Source organism: Varroa destructor, unplaced genomic scaffold (assembly GCF_002443255.2).
Source record: "Varroa destructor unplaced genomic scaffold, Vdes_3.0 BEIS01000004.1, whole genome shotgun sequence".
Classification (NCBI taxonomy): domain Eukaryota; kingdom Metazoa; phylum Arthropoda; class Arachnida; order Mesostigmata; family Varroidae; genus Varroa; species Varroa destructor.
This window is the reverse complement of record NW_019211457.1, coordinates 50,686,402-50,709,190: the sequence shown is the minus strand read 5'-3', so window position 1 is coordinate 50,709,190 and position 22,789 is coordinate 50,686,402. Positions and strand designations below refer to the sequence as shown.

Here is a 22,789-nt window from a genome sequence, read left to right as displayed (position 1 = left end):
AGCAGTGCTACTGATCCGATGATACTGATGGTGGCGGTGCTGCGGCTGCTGATGATGAGAACGATAGAAATGATGATGCGGAATGCTCCAATGATTTTGCTAGACGGCACAACTCCTGCTGGTCCGGGCGTTCAGTCCGGGCCAGTGCAGCCCAATCGATGAATCGCTTTTGATTACAGAATACGGAGGTATTATAAATAAGACAGAAGCATTTCCTCTTGTGTCAGCACGAGGTTAAGGTCTGTGTTAGTGAAAATTACTCAGCGCACCTGGAGACTTGCCCTTTTCTTGCCTTGCGGTAATGAATTTCACCATATTAATGTTACACCCAGATTAAAATGAAAACTATAGTATACAGCAATAAGAATTTCTATCCCGGATCTATTAGACCCGGTACCTTTTCGCAGCTGTTTGATCAGTTTGCTCGAATATAAACGAGTTTGACTTTGGTTACATCTAGCCCAGGTTTCTAATTGATATTTATTAGAAATTCGTTCAAAAAGCTACCCAAAACGACGTGTGAATTCATTTTAATTTTAGTGTTACATCGGTCAACCGATATGACCAGTCATTGTTCTGGCCCTTTTCGCGGCAAAATATTCACTTCAGGTATTGCGATACGTATAATATTTTTATTTAGTTCGTCGAAATCAATTTATTGCTAACAAAAAATGCCCCGCTTACATTGAACATTATGAAATGTTTACTCTTAAAACGACATTTTCGACCCGAAATCTGAGATTCAGATATAACGACATAATTTAATTTATTATTGAGAACTTTTGAATCGTGTTAAAAAAAGAGCCTCCCCAAATATACCTCCATGCAAAAGATTTCCATCTCTGTGGCACATAAGCCAAGCAAGTTTTTAGTCTTTTTCATGCCGAAATATCTATTTTAGGTACACAAAAACGTTTTTAGTAAGCTCTGTTGATCGACGTTAACGAGACCACCAAGAACGTAGTACTTTACACAAAGAAAATGTTTTCGGTATTTTGGCGTTTCTTGTAAAAAATAATTCAGAGCGAATTTTCGAAGAAATGTGTTATTAAAATGTCCGCCACATCCACCGTTTCGAATCTCTAATTGTATTTTCTAATATATGTGAGAAAGTTGCTCGAAATTATCTGGTGATAGATTCTCACCTCATTGCCACAGGAAGAAAACGGATGTTACGTTCGGGCTTTTGTTGGAATATCGATTTTAGGTATAAGAACTCTTCATCTTAGGTATGGGTATAGGGACACTCAGCTTATCAAGATCGGTCAAAAATCTTCCCTACATGAAACACCTATCTACTTTTTACTCTCCAAACAGCGTTTTCGACTTAAAAACTAAAATTTACAAAAGGAAGGTGTTCAAAGCGTTTCGACTAAGCCCGACCGGGGGGGGGCTTTCGATTGGTGCGCAGAAATACGCTCCACACACAGACATTCATGTGAACATTTAACTTCCATTTTTGTAGAAGAAACATTTGTTAAACAAAAGCTGACCAAAATCTAGTTGATATTAACCCTTACAATTTTGCTATGCATGATTATTTTATTATCATGCAATTATGCTGCAACAACGAATCTCGTAGTTTAACGGACACCCCAGCAGAAGAAGCGTTGAATTTCTGCTACAGTTAGTTAAACAAACCATACGGTCGTATAATTCGCACGCAATTCCGAAGCTTCAGTTTCGTTATCTCAAGGCTGCAATTCTATTTTTTTTATATTTGTCCCATTGCAGTTAGCATTGGAACCAATCCCCTAAATGACCTAACTGCGCTTACTCTATAGTTATCTCACCATCCTGTTTCTAGGGTTGATTCATATTGCACCCAAACCTAATATAAGCTGTCATTCTATTCTAGACCTACAAGTACACAAAATACCGTTTGCATCTGTTATTTCGTTACATGATTATATATATATATATATTTTTTTTTTTTTTGTTTAGTCAGTCTCTTATGCGGGACCAACAACCTCGTCCGTTGAATGCAGTTGTTTTATTACCCTACTCGAGTAGGGATTGATTAGTTTGTTGCTGCTGCTGCTGCTTGAAGATTACTAAGCTCGATCTCAAAATTGCCAGTGTGAAACTATAGATATTTTTTCAACTTATGTATGTAAAAATAACTTTTAACCATGTACGCAGCGCTGGTCTGAGGGTTTACATGAGTCAGATCCCGTGCTCTTCTACGGTTATTTTCACTTTCCAATTGAAGCAATATTGAAAACTTAATACCTTATCGTATTTATCGTGTTTTTTTTTTCTTTTTTTTTATTTCAGGTAGTTCTACTACCCGGAAAAAATACTTATCAAACAAAAAAATATGATTTTATCATGTCACAGATGAACTAGATTAGTATTCCGCTTTCTTCCCTCTAGGAAAAACAAAAAATGAACTGATAAGCCGTCATTTATGAACTACTTTAGGCAGAAGACGTCCGCATAAAGTTGCAAGAAAATGGTTAGTTCTCCAAATTAATATTGTCTTTTGTAGAGAGAAAGTTAACCTGATAGGGCGAAAGGACTCGTGCGATCAACTTTATTTCACACGTAGTTCTATCCAGGATGAACTTAATAATCAGCCCAATACGATTATTCCAAAACGGACATACAATTAGCAGAACGAATTCCACCCCGCGTCTCTTTTGCCCTTAAACGTACGTTCAATATACTTATTCATGCAACACAATTTGTGCACAACACAGTCGATGTACAGATGTATGGCCGATGATAGGTGAGCGCGGGTGATGTTAGTGGCCACCTTGTACACGTTAGTGTGACGTAATTGCCAAACATGGAAGATTAGAGAGAACTTGATCTTCGACCAACCAAATTGACATTGCCCCCTATAGGAAAAGGAAACGCTTTCTTCTATAGGAAAAAAACTATTAAATTTTGCCCATGGGCTCCATTTTTCGCGCAGGTCTTTTCAGAATGCATCTAAAACCAGTCCAATAATTTAAGGCGCCTATTTAGATTTGACAAAGATGTTTGATGGTTTGTTTGTACGGTATAATAGATGAGAAGAGACAGCAGGCCTCACGATGTACAGTGAATTAATATCATTCCGCGTGTATTGAGCTATATGTGGCCACCTGTTCTGCTGATAATTTTAAATAGTGTCAATTGTTGACCACCCTGACGCAAACAATAGCATACAGCATCAGCCATCTCGTTCTATTCTACCGGTCGCTCCTAAAAGCCCGGGACACAATAGCCGAGTGAACCGTTACTGGTTTCAAAAAAGTGCCCGTATCTCTCGCACGAGAAAAAAAAATGTTACACGACTGTAAAGTAGCGCCATCTTAAGATACGAGATAAATGTATGTCACATTTCAGACCGAACGACTTGACTGATACACAGATTTAGATAGAAGATTACGATAGATTTGCGAGTAAAACGTATAATATGCTCTAGATCAAGTTATTTCTCGTTGAGGAAAACAGCGTGAGAACCGTGTAGGTACAGCGAATCAACTTTTTTAAGGTTATAATTTAAAGCATAAGTTAGAAGCATTGTTGCTTGTTGGAATATAATTGTTATATAAACTTATCATCTCATATCCCAAACAAAAGTTCAACCGAATTTTAGCAAATATTTATAAAAGGCTAATGACTCAATAAATTCATCGTAACTGTGACAGATTTCATTTAAAAGTGACGATCAGGGTATTTATAACACTGTCTCAGTAGACTTTATTGCGTTCTAACTCAGCAACTCAGATAGTCAAATTATTAAAATATACCTCTTTAATATGCAGAAGGATAGTTTGTTGGCTGGGCGGGAATCAGTGGTGTGTTGTTTTTCACGGATCCCTTGGCCAGCGTGAGCCACCCGCAAAATAACAGGAAATGTATCTGTAAATAAAGTCTTAACGTCCGTTTTATTCGATATTAAGGGCTCTGACTGCATTTCCTAAACTTGCCTATCTTTTAGCTGTATAAACGGACGATTCACTAGTCTTATGCAGTACGTATATCTGATACCGATGAAGTGGTCGCGTAGTGTCTGATCTTATAGTAAACATGGGATAGCCTAAATTCGCTTCTTTTAATCAGTGGTTTTTTTTTTTCTACTTATCAGCGATGTTAGTTACGGTTTGACTTTTTGAAGTTTCTGTCTGCGCCAATTCTAGTCGTGCTAGAGCAGTTGCCTAGAAAAAATCGTTTTTCTAATGATTTATGTGACGAAATAGCTAAAAAACAAACTAAATTGTCAGCCGATTGACTTGCTTCGACGTTACAGTAGTTGATTTGGGAATCAAACTTATTTCAACCTCCCATTACACCATAATAATCTATAGCAGGTGGAATACCTTCCGGCATTTATTACGATTAACTTAAACATCACCGTTAAGCGTCCCATCAGCACGCAACGAACTATGTCCAAGCTAGGATTCGAACCTCGACTCTATGATTAGTAAACAAATACGTTACCCACTAATGGAGATTAACCCAAAACATATTGGCCGTAATTGGTTTTGGCCCGTAGTCTATTCAACATATTCTTTATGGATGGACAGTTGCCCGTCTGGCCACTAGCCTTTTTTTCTCTCTGCCATGCAATATTGCGCCTCATGTCCTCTTATCAAGCAGCGTTTGCCGTCAGGTTTATCCATCGAACAGTTGCGCGCCCCGCAATCCACCTTCAAGCAGTTGAATCAATACCTCAGTTCAACAGCATCACCTACTCGACAAAAGGCCCAAATGATTCTTGTAGCGCTTAATGATGTTCGAACCAACGCGGTCTAGTCTACCGTTCTTCATGCTTCAGGCACTTCTATTTCGACCTTTGCGAGTTTATACATTAAGAATGGTACTAGTACATCACGAATATATCAGTTGTGCTAGTGCTGCTAGCCAGGCCCTTGACACCAATGGCCTTAGTCGAAGAGGCGTCTCGTTTTACAATTATAGTAAAAATCTAAATGACTTCTAGAAAAAATGTTAAAAATATCCAAGCTGTTGGCAAAGGCAACCGTTGTTTTATGTAGGCAAGAGTAACTAACTTGAGCTTGACCTATTTCGAATTTTTCAAAAGCATAGTGCTCCTTATCTTGCCGCAAACACAGCAAAATCGTCCCCAACTACTAGACTGGCTATTGGGTTTTATCCAAATTAAACAAATCTAACGACGATTTTTCACATGATTTAATGTAACGATGCTGTGAATAGCAGATATGTGATGAAGACGACAATACGTAGGTACGTTTCTTCGATTTCGAGGTATACCTTTTATCTAAGTAAGTTTCGTGCTATGCTTTCAGTTGGTTCTCACTTGGACTTGAAGTAAAAGTGACACCGAAACTCATATGTTCGAACAGCTCCAGAATGATTCTTCTTCTTCTTCTTCTTCTTCTTACTCTTTTTCCGGTTTCTACGAAAGGAAAGATCAAGCAGATGTTCTTGAAGTTAACTTCGATCTCGTAGACCACTCTATATGGATAAGAAATCACATCTGTCTTGAACCACGACACTCAAAGTGGTGGTCCCAAATCCTCTAGTTGTCAGCATACGATTAGAGAGGTTATCCGTATAATCAGCAGAGAGATGTCCTGAGGGTAATAAAATTTTGGCCTAAAGTTTTGTCGTACACATAAATACCCATTCGTAGCAGTTACATTGTGCATTTATCGTACCAATCGTTAGCTAAACGGAAGAAAAATTATTTCTGGCAGAGCACTGGCTATTGCCAATGTCAGAATGGCTAAGCTTTAAAAAAAGTTTCACCGACTAACTAATTAAACGATCTACATTCCAACATGAGTCGCCGTAATCGTCGTCATTCAGGACCGATCAGATACATACAGACACTTAGTTTATTGAGATTGAGTGCGGACCACCTGGACGATGAAGTTCATTCGACGAGGCAGCGAAGATGTATCCGATGGCCTGTTCTGATCTGCACTCGGCCATTCTTCGTCTGGTACAGAGATGCCGTGTCGTCTAGAGAATTTACCCTATTCTCCACATAAGCATGATCAAAGTAACACACACAATACTGCATTGGAATTTCGATCACGTTATATTAGCATTATGGTTATGCTATTCGAATGAATAACAAGACACAAGTAATATAAACTAAAAGCCTGATTATAACTTTTTTTTCAACAATTTAAGGTATTTCAGGTTCGTAGGTATTCCCTTTTACTATGACCACGTGGAGCTTCACCTGACCTTTTGTTCAGTTGCACACACTTTCGTTAATAAGATAAGTGCATATACCTTTAATAATATTTCGTGTGCGTATGCCCCCAGGGTCAGAGTTATTGTCAGCTGAGAAGACGCCAAATCAGCCAAGTATCGTGCTCCCTGTCATTGTTGGTATCTTGGAGCAGCATCGAGTTGCAGCGAGCGCTTTGCAGGACCAGTCAGAGAGCCCCTAAAAGTAGACAACTGAAAACTACTACGCTTCGCTATGAACGACAAAGGCACGGCTACTTATTAGTCCGGGTACCCCTCTATGGAGTACTACTATTGCTTTAACAACAGCCACCATTACGGCTGCTGCAGTCTCACGACTTGTGCCGTCGTGTCATATATCCACATGCGTCTGTCTGTTAGGCTGTGTATATGCTTGTTGCAGGTATGGGTATGGTTCCGCATCGCCGCCATTGGTTAGTTGCCTTTGATGATCTACGAGCACTTGTGTTTTGGGCACGGCGACGCCATTCGAGTCGGCACTCGACGCGGCTAGACAGCCCACGGACCGGTCGATCGCCTGATAATCTCTGCTTGCTGGGTTCATTCATTGAGGGGGCCCCAGTAGCTAGCGCGCTCAGTCACCCACCGCCTTCAGCGTTCACCGTCGCTGGTTCGATGGGGAGGATGACGGCGCCGCGCCTTTGAAGTTCTGCGCCTACATCAGACGGAATGATGAAGCCAGACTACACAAAATCTCTCTCTCTCTCTCACTATCTCTCTATAATTTTTCTCTCTCGCTCTTTTCGCTTTAACAATACCTCAGATATAAGATAAGTATCGCGAAAAAGGAACGCAGGGAATTTCACCGACGCTTCATGCGTCCGCCGTTCGCATATCGGTCTAGTCGCGTACGTTTCTACCGAGCTTCGTCCTTGATGCGTGCTCTTATTTGCTGCTGTGACGTTGCTCAAACCCACATGTGAATGTTATAATCAACAAATTTCCTAACAGTTAGCATGTGTGTGTGTGTAAAAAAAATAATACGCCAAGGCTATGTCCTGTACGATTACTCCTTATGCTCTAGAAATTTTTTTCGCATACTACACGCGTGTTCCCATTAGAAAAATTACCGATTGATCGCTTTAAAACTATGATTTAATGAGATTACAATTAACGTATAGGCCATGCGCTCGATGTTCAATATTATCGGTGTCTTGTGAACATGGCTAGATTCTCGTACGACAATATATAATGGCGACCGGCCAAGGTTCAACAGAACACAATAGAGGTCTTCACGGCTTAAGAAAATCACGTATTCTCTACCTAATTCGTTTCCTGTGCTTTGCATGTCGTCTGTACTCTACAACCCAATCGTATGAAGCCCGATCTAGCTATCGGCAGCAAAACGAGACTTCGATACAACTTGTCGGCGGTAGATGCACTAAGGGTTAAAGGTCTTGATAAACTTTAGGCTTGGGTTCCGAATTCACAATCGATTATTCAAGTTTTCAGCAGTAAGCCGACGCGACGCCGCCACGGCGAGAGATATATTATAGGTGAGATCAAATACTCGCGTTTCCACAAGGCTCTTGAAAAGACGAAGGCAAACAGTAAACAAATGAATAAAGTACCTCACCTTTCTCTGCTCTCAGTCATCATTGCGAGCTAGCCATGTCAGTGGTAGTCCACTAAAGAAAAGTGGCAACTGGAAGCAAAGAACTAACAGCCTAAAGAACCGACTGATACTGAATCAGATTCTACGCAAACCGTAAGCGGAGGAAATGACGTCTACAGCGGCCATTTACTTCATAGAGCGGCGATAAACAGGATCGCCTTAACCTTTTTACGACAGGTAAGGGGCGTCCTAGCAAGGACTGAGGTAACATGTAATAACACTATAATTGTTGCTTTTTTCAAACTAGAACAAAACATTTTTAAATCGATTGTTTTCATTGAAATGACCCATTGATTGAAACGAGTGTAAAGTTTAACTCTTTTAACCCACTTTGTTAGAATGCACCAGGTTTAACTGTCTTTGTAGGATGCTATGACTAATGATGATTTTAATGGATCTGCTCTAACTAACATCTTTCAACGTATCACCAGTTAGTTCAAAAAAACACTTGTTTCTATATAATTGAAAATACAAATATCCCTTCATTTCAGACCTATAAGCAATGCTAGTTATCGAAATAGGCGCCGTTTTCATCATTACAAAATCGGTCATTTTGACGCTTGTTCTTCATATTATCTTGTAATTGATTAAGCCCTCGCTTTGTGATCAGCCGTTTAACTTAAGGGGGTAATTTTACTAAGTATATCAATTTAGCCTTCAGCGACTGGCATTGTCCTTCGTTCCTTGCTTTACCCTAAAGAGATCATTAGGACATTTTTCCGGCACATCTTTAGGTTAATTATTTGCATTTGTTATATTTTGTCTTAGCAGTCAATGCTTTTAAAAGGTAGTTATGCTTGTCATAAGCAGCTGGCTATACTCGAGTATATCTTGTCTCAAAAAATAAGATTTTTATTTTATATATAAATTATATAGTGTATATGTTATGTAGTTGGCGAGCTCCCGGTCTCTATTAGCAGTCAACTGAAAATTTTTAGTAGTCAATGGACGGATGATTCCGCCGATTTTAGACAACCAGGAGAAAACAATAGCTAAAGGACAATCTAGAAATAAAAACAGAGACCCAAACGTGAAAATTTACTGTTACTGCGTTGATTTTTACCTATCGTGTACATTGGAGAGGAATATATTTACATAAATGTTAATTATGTCGATAAGTATAGAGTGCTACAATGAGTTTAAAATAATTGCAAGTTTACAGCCAATACTTAGTTAGTACGCGGAGATTAGAAAAACTGTTCATAAGGTTATCTTTACTTCGTCAAACCACGACCTGCCTGTCAACGTGTAAAATGTAAGTTTTTTTTTTGACATCGTGGCGTTTATTATACAAGCTACAAAAGTGTATTGCTTTCAGAATTCATTGTCCTTTGATGATGTTGCAGTGGATTACATATTACTGGCTTTGTTGAAAGCATACTTGACGCCATTGAAGACTGAAAAAGCAGACGATGATAATTCATGTTATTCTTTGTTTGTTGTAGCACTAAGCGACGGTCCAAAACATAACGTCCTAAGTATTTAGTTATTACTATACCGGTTCGATCAGTTGCTGTCTCCCAGCATTTCAACTTCAGTTAGAATTTAACAATTTTAATTGAATTGTCCCCTTTCACGTTTAACTAACATCTAACGTCACGCAGATATAGCCTGGCAACACAAGCATTCATTTACCCGTACAGTTGCTATAGGATCCATTATTTTCTGGCGCAAACTTGAGGCTTCGTCGTTATCGTTTATCGCGTAGCAAGACCATTCCGCATAAGCTGAAAACTTTCGTCCAATGTCTATCTTGTTTCAGCTTTTTGCTTCGGTAGAACTTACACAGGTGCGCTTTATGACAGGGAGTAACCATTCAATGAGTCATGACCACTTTTCAAACCCGACTCTCGAGTATTTATTCTGTCAAGCTAATGAACTACAAGATCGCCGTTGCGTTTATGCCCAACAGTACAGTTATGCCTGAAGATATACGCATGATGGTCGAACTTTTTTGAACAGCATTAGCGGAGGTTAGCGCAAAGGCTTATTCCAGGGTCGACTTTGCGGAAGCCAAGAAGTTAACTATGGTACTCTGGGACATTATCCTAAGGATCTATCCTTGGGGTGGTTACCCGCCCAGCTGGCATGACATCCAACGAGTGAACAGTGTATGGGGGAGGGGAGGGGAGGGGGTCTGTTGTGTGCTAATGCAAGCACGAGCGGGAATTCTCTACCTTATATTAAAAAAAAGGATGGCATCATTTACTCCCGTGTCAGATACGTTTAATACAGTTTATTCTGCAACGTACTCTCTACAGATATGATTGCGTAGGTCCAGCCGAAACATTGTTTGCGTTCTGCTAAGTAACAGCCGGCGAAAAAATCCGAAACAAGCATCTTTAGAAGGAGAGAAACTCGATTCATTTTTACCATTGACCAACAGGCGGAATTCATTCAATAAGTGATGGAATGGACATCTGGGGATTTAGGAATATGAGTTGCTCAAATGAAAAAATGTCCTAGTCAAATTGGATCCTCTTTTGTAAAATTTGAACAACGTTGACTTCATTTGAAAACCGAAGCCTTCCATAGCCCAGGTTTAGGACAAATGCAAGTTAGAGGTATAGCTTTTTTTTAATAAATACATTTCTATAATTATGAGATTACGTGATAACTCTAGATCGAAGCGCAAATTTCGCTCTCATAGATAATGAAGTTTGTACTCGTTAATGAAATCATTCAAACTTTAATGTGAAATTTCAGTGATTTTCATAATTAGAAGGATATATATATACCTATTCCGTATCTGTATTACAGATACCAAGCTAAATATTGGTCACGCCGTATGATTGATGCACACAACCCCTCCACCACCCCTTTCAAATCGAATTAAAGGGAGAGGCTGCAGCTGCTAGGATTATCTACCACCCAAAAAAATCCAACGAATAAACGTTTACAGTCACTAGCAGCACACAATCACTTTCGAACTGAAACACTTGTCTCGAAAACGAAAAACGTTTGTGCAGTCAAACATGGGGTTTATGGTTTAGACCGGCTCAATCGTGATGACAGAAACAGGTTCGCGAGAACACAAAGCGGTGAGCAAGCCTTCACACATTGTATAGCGGTGGACCTGTGCTATCCTTAAGGATTCATGTGTTCTGGTGCAGCTAGAGGCATACTGAGCGTAATGTTACTTCGATAGACAGAGTCATCACATGTCTATATAAGCACACGTTCAAGAACATATATACAATGTATTATAAACAACTAGCGCAAGAAGCAATACAAGATTTTAGGAGTAAATTAAAATATGGCCTGGCATGTATTGTGAATGGCCATTATTACTATTGCTTACTGTTTAACCATCTATATAGCTTATTTACAAAAAAAAAAATAGTTTTTACCTTCGTACAAGAATACATGTTGACCTCCGTCGTCCACGGCTAGATCAAAAAACAGTTTCATCTTAGTTTGCACATTAACCATCAGAGGTACTTTTTGGCTAAATGGAACATTCAATATATTTATAGGATAAGGATGTTTGTTGAGTTATGATGAAGTCGACATTGCGAAGGGCCATTCTTCAGAGAAATAGACACAAGAAGCTTGCCATGTGCGATTTTTCTTCTCTTTCGTTTAAGGCTCCGGGGCCTTTCTCTGTTCAGATAGAAATAGACATTTATGTAAAGGCGGTTACAAGCGGTCTTAGCTTAACACTAGGTATATGTCCTCATCACGACGTTGTATTTGAAAAGCCAGCAGGAACGCAGAGAAAAGTTTCATGGAGTTTATAGATTTCGAGCTGTCTGTCAGCGAACATTTACAATCAAAGTAACAGCTTAAAAATGCGAAGATCATAAGCAATCATACTGCTTACTTATGATACGACTCATCGGTCCGCTGTTCAGGGAAGCGTCCGGCATAAATAAGAGAACAACCCTGCTTCGGCGTCCGCCTGCATTCCATCTCTGCGAAAACTGCATAAAGGAATTATCTCGAATTTAACTTCGAAAAGATTGCGCTGAACTAATGTCCGCTGCAGAAGTTTTTCCACATACCCAAAAGCGACTCCCTCGTCCCGTATGTATTTACACAGGCCTGAAAGACCTGCCCTGTACGTGCGTTCAGCATGTGACGAATAATACTATATAGTTATATAGCAATAGTTTTTGTAAATATATGTGCGTTTTCCATTTTGCTTAGTAGTACTAACCGGTCACTCTAACAAATCTGCTGTTATTTGAATATTTCAGATTGAGATATTGAAGCAATCCATAAGTAAGAAAGTTGTTATTATCTTGGTGCTTGTTTATAACTGCGTCTATCGGGCATCTGCGTTTCACGTTTTACCGTTTGGAAAAGTTATGAAAAACATACGCTATAACCGGTGTCGTTGAAGCGTGACTTGTCTTCTACTTTATGGTTGTCCTAGGTGCCATTACTCTGCGTAGTAGCGGGTCATTTTTAAAAAGTGAACTGAAAATCAATAATAATAAAATAATAATAATAAATAAATAAAATAATAATCAAGAATAGTATGACTAATTTTTGCTTGCTGCTTATCATTGTTTATGTTAGACGGAACCAGTCAACAGTGAACCCGGTTAACGACAACTGTACCAAATCTTCCATTTCGTAGAAATGCCTTTTATAATATTATCTACATAGGAGATAATATTAATCCTAGATATCAGCAGAGGAACAGGCATCGTGAAGGGAGTGGTACGGACTTCGTCACCTCTCTTAACCTCTATGATTGGTAGTTAATACCATTTCAGCTCGGACAAGAAGAATAGATAAATTTTAAATAAAAAGCCGGGATGAACAAATTCGCAACGATATCATCTTTATACTTCAGATGGAACATGGCATGCGTAGACTATAAGCGCACTTCTAGCGCTCTTCACACTTTTAATTTTAATGATAGTAATTAGTAGCTTATTATCTAGAACCGTCCCGCCATGGGTTAACTATATGAGGTTCGAACGAAGTTTTTTCAAGCTTACATGCTTAGGGGCTGTTTGTTTTGAAAATAGCCAACATTCGGGCGCTTCAAGACGCGAAAGTAGGATGTGCTTCATTTAGTGATAAGGCAATGACTTGAATAGGCCAGAGCAGTCCTTTATTGCTGGAAATGTTATATAAAATCTCACAAGGAGTGACGTAAATTGCGGATCTCACTCTTGTCGTAATCCTGACATTCATATTTAACGTCGAAAGCAGCTGGTCCTTGAATCATGAACATAATGATTATGTCTGTTAGAGGATTTAGTGTATTGTGGTCCTAGCATGTCCCTTCTGGTCCGCTGAGGATGAGTTTCTTGCTGTGCGTTCACAAATAAGCAGCATGGGGCCCCCAGGAAGAAAAGGCTTTTAAGAGTCTTTTTTTTTCTTTAAGAGTAAGGCAAAACAAAGCAAAACTATGATTCCTTAGTACTGGTTTATGACGTTTCGCATTCGCTTTCTTTCGGAGAATCTTATAGAAACTATTCTCGGAATTACGTTTAATTACCTAATCCAGATAATTAAGACTTCCGTTTAACTGGTAAGCTACCCGTGCTGTCGAATTTTTCTTTGGTAATATCAAATTTTAGATAGGACAATTTCTATTAAAGGCCACTTTCTGTGTATCTCCGGCTGGAGGAACAATAGCAGTCTGATACAGAGTATTACAAGCAGTATATATTTACTAATTACTCGTAGCAGAAAAAGTGTCGGCTCTTCCCATAGTTGTGGACATAGCTCAAATGTATATAAATGCTACAGACATACATATATATATATATATATATATATATATGAAAAATAGCTTTTAGCTAATGTAAAAGTTAAGACTTTTACCTTGAATAGCTTTGCTGATTATTACTATTGTTGCTTTCAGTCAGTGCCAGCATGTGTCAATTGAACATGTGTATTCAAAAACAGCTTTGTACTTACTTGTTTACCTTATTCAGAAAAACAAGTATAATATCTATATCGCTATTGCTTTCACACTCATTAGGGTTCCCTATCGATTTATCAACGGCAAAGTGTACATCATATTGGCGATGACCTTGGTCGGTGTGGCAAATGCTCTCATGCCCTTTGCCAGCTCACTAATAGGTGCAAGCATATGTTTCCTTATCACCCGCATGACTCTGTGTGCACTCGAAGTAGGTAAATGATCTTAACTCGCTATTTTCTAAAATATATACATATATATATTCTGCAATGATAACGACAAATAATCTCCATACTTCTGCTACATGTATATTCATGTAATGCTAGAACCATACTGAGGTATTGCCAGGAAGAGGAACGCTGATATCTTACGAGCATGCGCTGCTATTAATAGTAAAATCTATCGTCTGAATTTCGGCACTGTTTTAAGAGGGACTCAATATGGGATCGCGCCTATTCGGGATTATTGCGCCTGTTCATAACGCACAATACTTTGATGAATAGGCCAATACGAAAGGGCCGTATTTGTACTTTCTTCGAATGACAACAAAAAAGCCACCGGCTTTTCCCATTCGAAAAGCAATCTACTAAGGTTAAATATATGGTCTTCTGGAAAGCCCCCGACATTCTGATTTTGAAGACTATTTCAGAAGTCATCTTATAGAAGTCTATAAAAGGTCATCGACATAAAATCCATTCTAATAGGAGAAGATCTTATTTCTGACGTTGAAGTTACGTCACAGTGCGGCGCCACATGCCTCGCCTATTGAAGTAATCTGCTGTGAATGATGTGCTCGCTCCATGGGTGGCAAGCTATGGAAAGAAATAGCGGTCTCTGACTTTCAAATGTGCCATTTTACCTTTGGAATTGGAGCGCCTATATCATCTGTCGACGGCCTCAAACCGGTACGTGTTCGCAATTACAACTGAAATAATGGAAAAGTCCTTTCTGCTAATTAAGATATTGCCAAAATGTATTCCGTTGGAATAACGCAATTTTCAGACCATAACAATTTAAGAGAATTCTATTTCCGTCTGGTCTATATGAGTGTTACCTATTACACAATATATTCTGTCTGCCTTGGGCACACTTCTAGACTGTATCGCATGTACGACGGCGGATACATTAAATTTCTCTAATTTCAATTTTTCGTTAGATAGCTAAATATGTATCTGGTTTGACATCATGTCATGGCGGAAGATGGGTTGTCGCAGGTCTATTAACTATGGCCAGTAGAAGACTGGATCAATCGTTCCCTTAAGCAATAGTGGCTGATAATGTACGATTTCTTTGCAATCTCACCAAACACAAAGCATCACCCTGTTCGGCACTCGGATTGTGAAGCGTCCATTGCTTTTGTACGTAATCTATTTTCCATCAAGCGCTTTAAAAAAAAAAAAAGCTCAATTTCGTTACGTTTCTGCAGACGTTTGCAGATGAAAATACGATCGAGTAAATTGATCTGCGTCAATTTCGTACGGCATCCGAACATCGAGCTCCTTCCTGTAGCCAGCATTCCTCCTCTTGTATGTCTGCGTTACTGATAATTCTTATAACTGCGATCGGAAATGACACCGCCAGTCCCAGAACGATTCTGTCTGTCTCTTCATGATGTCACCCTGCGTCGATCCGTCAAACTTCTATCACAGCTCTTAGATATCGGAAGACTCCAACGGTCCGGGCAAAATTAAAGACAAGAATCTTACTGAGTGCTTAGTTATAGCTCATTTAGTTCTATACACTTCTGTGCAGCCGTCAAATCGACAGTAAATTACATACTCAGGGTGTGCGTTGCCCGAGATACGGTGCTACTTTCCGACTGTTCATCAGCTTATTTACTCTTCGTTGCATATTGGACGCTGCACGCATAGGCACGCCGTCCATTTCCATCATCGCACGTACTAGGCGTTTTTATCGCCTTGGGTATCATGACTAGCCAGTCTTTATGGGCAATAATGGGATTTGGCCTACTGCCCCTCAATGGCTCAATTCAATCTGGGTAGTACGGTATGTTCGGCTTCGGTATCTTCATTCGACAGTTGTTTTCTTGGCATGAATAGATGGTGCCTCCCTTCACCGATGGCCTCTAGGTAAGGCCCTTTAGATCCTTTTGTGTTCAGCTGTGTCATTGCTGCCTGGATAGCAATACACACGGTGAACCTCGTTGTAATATACATAAATACGAATGGTCAACCTGAGATTTTCACTAATCGAGTAGACCTAGCGACTGCTAAAAATAAGAATAACATCGGTCTAAATGAGGTGTACAACCTGCTTTGAAGTAGCATTAGCTCCACTTTCAATCACCGTTGAGTCTATTTGGATATATATCAGGTTATGTGATTTTGATAAGGACTGTGGACCTATGTATAGTGCAAGCGTGAGGTCGTTTCGACGATATACGGAAGTATCTAGATCCGTTATTAAATTAGGACAGTAATGAGAAAGTTCTATGTGTACTGCATTGAGAGTCGACTTTTATTTAGTTAAATATAGAAAGAAGTTATTATAAGGAAAGGCCCTTTCTTACGGAGAAGCGAGCGCTAATCGGTTTGAAGTCCTTGAGTCTAATCAGAAACTTAATGTAGCAATAGGCTTATGCATGTAAACACAGTCTATGTAGTTTATAGAACATATAACCCTATAGATTTCGCCACATTTCAATAGCCAGCTTTTCTCGATAATGTTACGCTTCGCTTTCCCTACATATTTAACTAGCCGGCATGAGGAGTGGTTTTAATTACAGACTTATTGCTTAAGAGTAATGAGAACTGCACCCTTAACCCAATCAGTATTTAAGAGTACCACCCTGTGAAGCTATTTACTAAACTCAGAGGTAACCCTTGACTTTGGCAGACTCTCGATCGTTTGCCGCTTCTCCCGGCAACAGTAATCAACTGCTATGACAAAAACTATGAGAAGACGTTACCTTTTCAGTGTTTTCCGTACTCAACGCCCTGAAGAAAGAGGGGCGCGCGAAGCGCACGGAGCATTTTAGTTCGTCTGTGTTACCACCAGCTATATTCGAGTTGCGGTACGACCTCTAGACACTACCCTAGATAGGTATCAGATTAGTATCAATACAGCCATAGGCCAGAGATGGCCCCTACTGACGCCAGCTAATTGTTGATGAGTGCTAATCAGTAAATCGCGCATCCTTCTACCGCCGGAGAAATACCGGCAAGACAGCTGTTGACAGCCAACTATTGCACAATAGGTAAGCAAGACAAGCGAAAGTCTATTGTATATACATCGCCTGGAGAATCAGCGCTGTCGTATACGGCTTGCTCGAAAGAGACGCATCTAGCGTCTGACAGTGCGGTATCATCTTCTTAATCTGACCACTCGGCTGCTGTCCTTTGGAGCATGTCTTTCGTCCGCTGATTGCTCTTGTTTCGAATTCCGACCATCTGACCAGATCAAGTGAATGACTGATATTCCTGTGTACTTAGTCGTAGAGCTGCAGTGGCAGCCTCCGAACAATAATTGGGGCAACAATCATCTAAAAGCACCTAAGGTAACCGGATGCGTGTGTCAATATTTTTCTATGTTTAGGTACGTGTGTCTGTATAGCTGCAGTTTGTATGTGGGTAGGTGGTAGGTAAGCACGTTGACACGCAGAGCGCGTGGTGTCTATGTAAGGGGGTTTCATCACACGGAGCAAATGTATTGGCAACACGAAACGGGTACGATAGAAAAGGGATAAAGGGTTGTGAACAGTCGTTATTACGGAGAACGTTGCGCGACAGCCAGTCAGGGAAAAGGCTGATCTCAATCCGATGGCAGCTGAAGCGAAGCCTAAACAAGGCGTTAAGCTCTAGCCTAATTCGATAAGCACATAATGGAAACGTATAGCGGCTAACACAGGTTTTTCTTTTTTTTTTCTTCGAAATATCGCATACAGGTATTCCTAGGTATATTCTCCTATCATATTGTCAAAATATTTAGGCTGCATCGTGTGACTAGAAGTAAAGCATCGTAATTAACCATGATTAGGCTAGAACTATTTGAACGGACGCAGTATAAATGAGGTTTGTTCTTACTGGCATAGCTCAAAACAGTAGATAATTCTTCGATAGCTCCCATAGGTATAGTGTATATTATATAGCAAAGCCTTAAAGATATCTGCTGATCGACAAATCCTGCATCGATACTGAAGGGTAGCTTATGATTTGCATTTGAAGAGTAACGACTATGAGCGCATGCGGTGTGCCTTATTCGGTATGTCTCGTACCTGAATCTATGATCTAAGTGGTCTTATTTGTACTTCTAAGTATCTAAATGAAAACGGACCGTTATACGTAAGTTGCCAACGTTCGCTAGAACGAGCCAAGTTTCGCTAAAAGCGAAATGTGCCTCTGGAGCCCTGCTCAGATAAACTTCCACAGTGCCTGATTTATCTGGAAGAAACCGATTAGCCTCAGTACAGAAGTAAGTTAACTGTGTTGAAAAGTTTCCAAAGAAGCACCCGTGCATTTGCCTTTGCCGTACACATAAATGAAACAAAGCTGAATGCTTCGGCCATCTAGACAATGTGACTTAATCGGATTTGTTTCGAAATCATGAACGTTCAAGCTAAAAACACAAATAATCTGCCTAGCTTAGCTTGAACAGTTCACGGACCACGAGATACCTTTCCGAGTAACTAGCTCGTCTGGTCAGGACGTTAACTGGTTATGCAAAGAACGGGTTGAATAGATGAAGTTACCAACGGCAATTTCCATACAGCGAATCAAGCCATCAACCTCCGATGGGCTAGTGAATCCGCAAGAAAATGTCATATATAAAAATGACGGAAGTCCAGACGAGCTAGTTTTTTTTTGTTCTCACATAGAAAGCCAGTAACTGATTGATACGCGCTCAAATCAGTTTACCGGAAATATAATAGAAGGCATCTGGCGGCCAACCGTTTCCTATTCTGTAATGCAGTTCCGAAGGTCTAACCCAACTAAGTTAAGCACACTCTGCGTCCGTATATTTTAACATATCTTGTTGCTCCGGTAAAGCTATTGGCCGCGGAATGTCAAACTTACGCAGTTTCGATCTTTGCCATTCTCCCTATGGATGCCCATTGACAGGGAACAGATCTCGAAAGATACATTATCAAATACTATTTTACTGGTCGCATCGGTAAACTATGCGTACTGAAATAAGAGAAGATCAATTTTTTGGATGGTGCTAATGCCTGAATCTGACGCTGACGGAATAAGGCCTACATCGGTTCCAGAAAGGCTTTGGCTAATTCCTAGAAGTTGTCTGGGTATGTTTTTTTTTTTAAACTAGAGTGAATCGTACGGCACTGTTGTAAGCTTACTGCCTAGACGACTTTAACTTTAGGAAAGTGTTGATTGCATCCGCACGGAAGACACAAGTAGGCGAACTTCACGGGCATTCTGTATCGCGGAAAATATCCGATAAAGATATTTATTTACTTTAACAAACGAATGCTATATCTGAGTAAGATTAATTAATTGCTTCGTTCATGTCGGTAATTGGTAATTCTGATACGTTAGGGAATCTGTATTTAACAGGGCAGTAGAAAAATAAAATTTCGATCAACCATCATATAACATACTTCGGTTGAATGTTGAATATATGTATTAGTTCTTATAACCATAACAGAGACTATAGTTAGTACAAGAAGAGTATACTGCAATAAATCGTAGAAGACGATAACATTAAGATAAACGAGCCATACACAGTCAATGGAAGAGCAGGTGTGACGTCCTCGGTTGGACAAGGCCAGTATGAACGGACTACATGCAGCATGGGATTATCGATACCGTTTAACCTACAATACAGAGTCGTCCAATCTTACTACGGCATGCCAAGTCGATATTCCACGATATTAATACTGAATAATTATATCTATTATTTTAATCCATTGCTAGCGTGCAACATTTTTTTTCTCAGCAAAACCATAGCGTACCGTTCTAGGTATACAGACAGTTGTGTTGACAGTATAGTAAATGCTCTAGTTATAGATCTAAGGAAAACACTATTATCTTCATATTGTCACGCACCGGCCACACTGCGACCTGTTTTTATCTAGACTGGTATAACTTTTTCCGCTCTTTGGCTGGATAGAAATTAACTTGTGGCTGGGCTGACGGTAACAACAAGTGTTGCCCAGTAAAAATTTTCTAGCTTTGGCATTTTAATGTGTAATATGACGATCCAGCAGATTCATTATTTGTTTCCGTTACGTTGCGCTCCGTTCCGTTAGTCGCTGTTCGCTAGCGACCAGCAAAAGATGCCAAAACGACTAATAACTCTGTCTGGCAGATTCCTTGAGGTCGTAAGGGGCCAAACGTCGGAGAAAACAAGAGCCCTTAAAGTACGCTTCAATGTGGCGACCAATTTTCAACAACCTAGTTCGAAGCGTGTTTTATCAGCATTTGATCGAAAGCTTCGTAAGCTTATTCGTTATGTCATGTGATTAATTAGTGGGTAACTTAAAGTAAACACATGACAGTACTTCAAAGGTCCCAGGTTCCCCCAGATCGTTTTCGGTTTCCGAAGATTGTTTTTCTAAATATTGTTCCAAAGAAGAAGGCTGTGTCGGCTCTACACAGGCCTGAGTTTAGCACTTACTTTTAGTGTTACACAGCTTCTTAGGAATAAACAGGTATAATAAGATAATGAGAATCATTTCTAAGATTCGTATATTATAATGGTCGATAAAGGAAGATGATATGCGTTTGTAAGGAACATGAGACGGCGCATTAGTAACAAAATGAAAAGATTCTGCGCTGCCAAGAGCTTCTGAGCTGTTCAACTTAGAGCATCTAAAATTGATAAATACACCGGCTTCTGGATAGCGTTTTGGCAAGGTATATAGCCATCGATTTTCGCCGCGTAAATTTACAACTCTAATAAATAAATGATACAAATGTGTCGAATATCTACAATTTAAAATTTAGATTTCAGTCGTAAATACCCTATTTATTTTATATTTACGATATGTATATTACTCAAATGACCGTCCCGCAGTTTCTTTATCTCATGCATTTTTCTATTATCTTTTTTTTTTAGTTATAATTTAACATGGCTGCCAGCCCTTTTCGAGCGCTACACTTCTCGGTTCTTCAATCGTCAACAACTTCGTTCGGTAGACGTTTTAGAAAAACGCAGTATCGAACGGAGTTTCCATGAGACGGGTGCGTCGAGGGAGTATGTGCGTTCACCAAAAGCACAATTTGCCTTCGTTCATTGCGTACCTTACTATATTACCAAATTACAACACTCAGAGCGTGCAGCGGCAGGTGGCATGCCCTGCTGGAATCACTTTCGACCCAAACTCTTTCAGTTCCGCCAACGGAAAACCGCTTGGTGTGCTGTTCTTGGTACGAAGTTGGGTAACGAGAAACGGAAAAATCGGTTTCATGTCGTGGCTAGAAGCCGCACCGTAGCCTTATGCAGCGGTCATTCATAATATGAATGTTCTATGCTGTATGTAGGAATTTTGTTCGTTAGGTGATCTAGCTAAAAAAAATTGTCTTTGATAGAAATTAGGCCTCGTTCGGGTAGTTTTTTTGACCCACATAGTAAACGTATAATGCCTTGCATCCGTAGACCTAAGCTTCTGGGTAAACTAAATGTTCTAGCACTCCGAACTTTTCATGTAACTTACGCCAGGTACGATAAGCCCAAACATTGTTATCGCTAGCAAATTAGAGTGTTTGGATTAACTGACTGGTCTAGAGCTGCTGCATTAACTGTTGTAAGCACGCAAAACCCAGTCGGGGACAGCTTCCCGCGGGAAGAAGATCCTGTGAGGGGCAGCGTACCTATCCTGCGGCGCACTGCTATTTTAAACGTTGATCTTGAAGCAACAGCCTCGATAGAAAACTTTACCAGTTTAATCTTTATCTAATTTATAGGCAGAACTACAACTCTGTCATCGATTTTCTAGTAGCGCAGATGTTCGTATTCATCAAGTAGGGATGAGCCTTTACATAGAAACTTTATGCCTTTTTTGAGTTCGTAAAATTATGTTACTACTATAGATACTTTATGAAAATGTTTATAGTAAAAATATTATTAAATTGACGGAATTAACTACGCTTTTCATTCATTACAGAGAAAGAGAATATTGTAAAGTAAAGTTCCAAACAAAAACAATTGCTTTGTCCATTATTTATTATGACTAAGTTTTCTAATGGCTGAAGTTTATGATATAAGCAGTAGTAGCAGTATAATATTTTATGTATGTCCTTTAATACCTTGAATTAAGTCAGGTAGTATAGAAGATTGGAGTTGTTTTCGATAATTTTTTTGATTAGCCGAGCAAAGATATTTGGCGAAAAAAATAGAACGCCGTTTAATAGGCGGTATTTCGAAGGCTGAGCCGACCTGGGATTTCAATAACCTATCGTATATCAACATGATGAAGTATCATGACGGTGATTAAGATTACTCGACCAGTCTACGTTCGAACACATGCCTAATATGCAGTCGTTCCAATATGAACAGGCACTAAATTTTAATGACGAATGAAACGGGGGCCAGATTTTCAGAACATACATTTTCAGATACATATTTTCAGAAAGATTAGGCAAATTTTTACCTAAGTAAAATTTCGTGTAATACTGTTTGTTCGGCAACCAAAAGATGCATATACATTATCCGACAAAAACGACTATAGACGTCAAGCCACAATTTGTAAGACGGCACAGCTCCAGCCTATGAAGTCCATTTTGTCTTTCAGCTGTTTATAGACATCATTATTTTTGTAACTGTAGCATTATTTGATAAATATATCACCGTACCCCACGAAAAAAGCTATAATAACCTAACGTTTGCTGGACTACATGATAGAGCCTGACCAGGCTGCTACATCTAGCTGCGACTCAACAGCTTGTTATATTACTTCTATTCATTCCAGTCTAAATCGGCCATCGTAGTTAGGGTCTATGTAATTAATATGCATTTTTTTCTTGCGAATAAAGCGTCAGCAGATCTCTATTCCTTTCGGATCAAACGTTTGGCTCAGCTTCGCGCAAAACTATGATGTTTCGTATGAGAGCTTGTAGAAAGATGGATTTTTCGAAGAAGCATGGAGGTCCAGGACGCGCTCAGGGTTG

General features: G+C 39.6%; 1 long non-coding RNA gene across 5 annotated transcripts; it reads left to right on the top strand.

The window, feature by feature from the left end:
* Nucleotides 1-63: 63 nt before the first annotated feature.
* LOC147756326 (uncharacterized) lies at nt 64-12,575 on the top strand. Of its 5 annotated transcripts, XR_015326589.1 has the most exons (6): nt 64-298; nt 5,265-7,697; nt 7,794-7,993; nt 10,577-11,842; nt 12,016-12,040; nt 12,341-12,575. It is a non-coding gene; the product is annotated as an uncharacterized LOC147756326 (long non-coding RNA). The 5 variants fall into 5 exon arrangements; XR_015326588.1 differs by having other exon boundaries at nt 10,577-12,040; XR_015326587.1 differs by lacking the exon at nt 12,341-12,575 and having other exon boundaries at nt 12,016-12,307.
* The last annotated feature ends 10,214 nt before the right edge of the window (nt 12,576-22,789 follow it).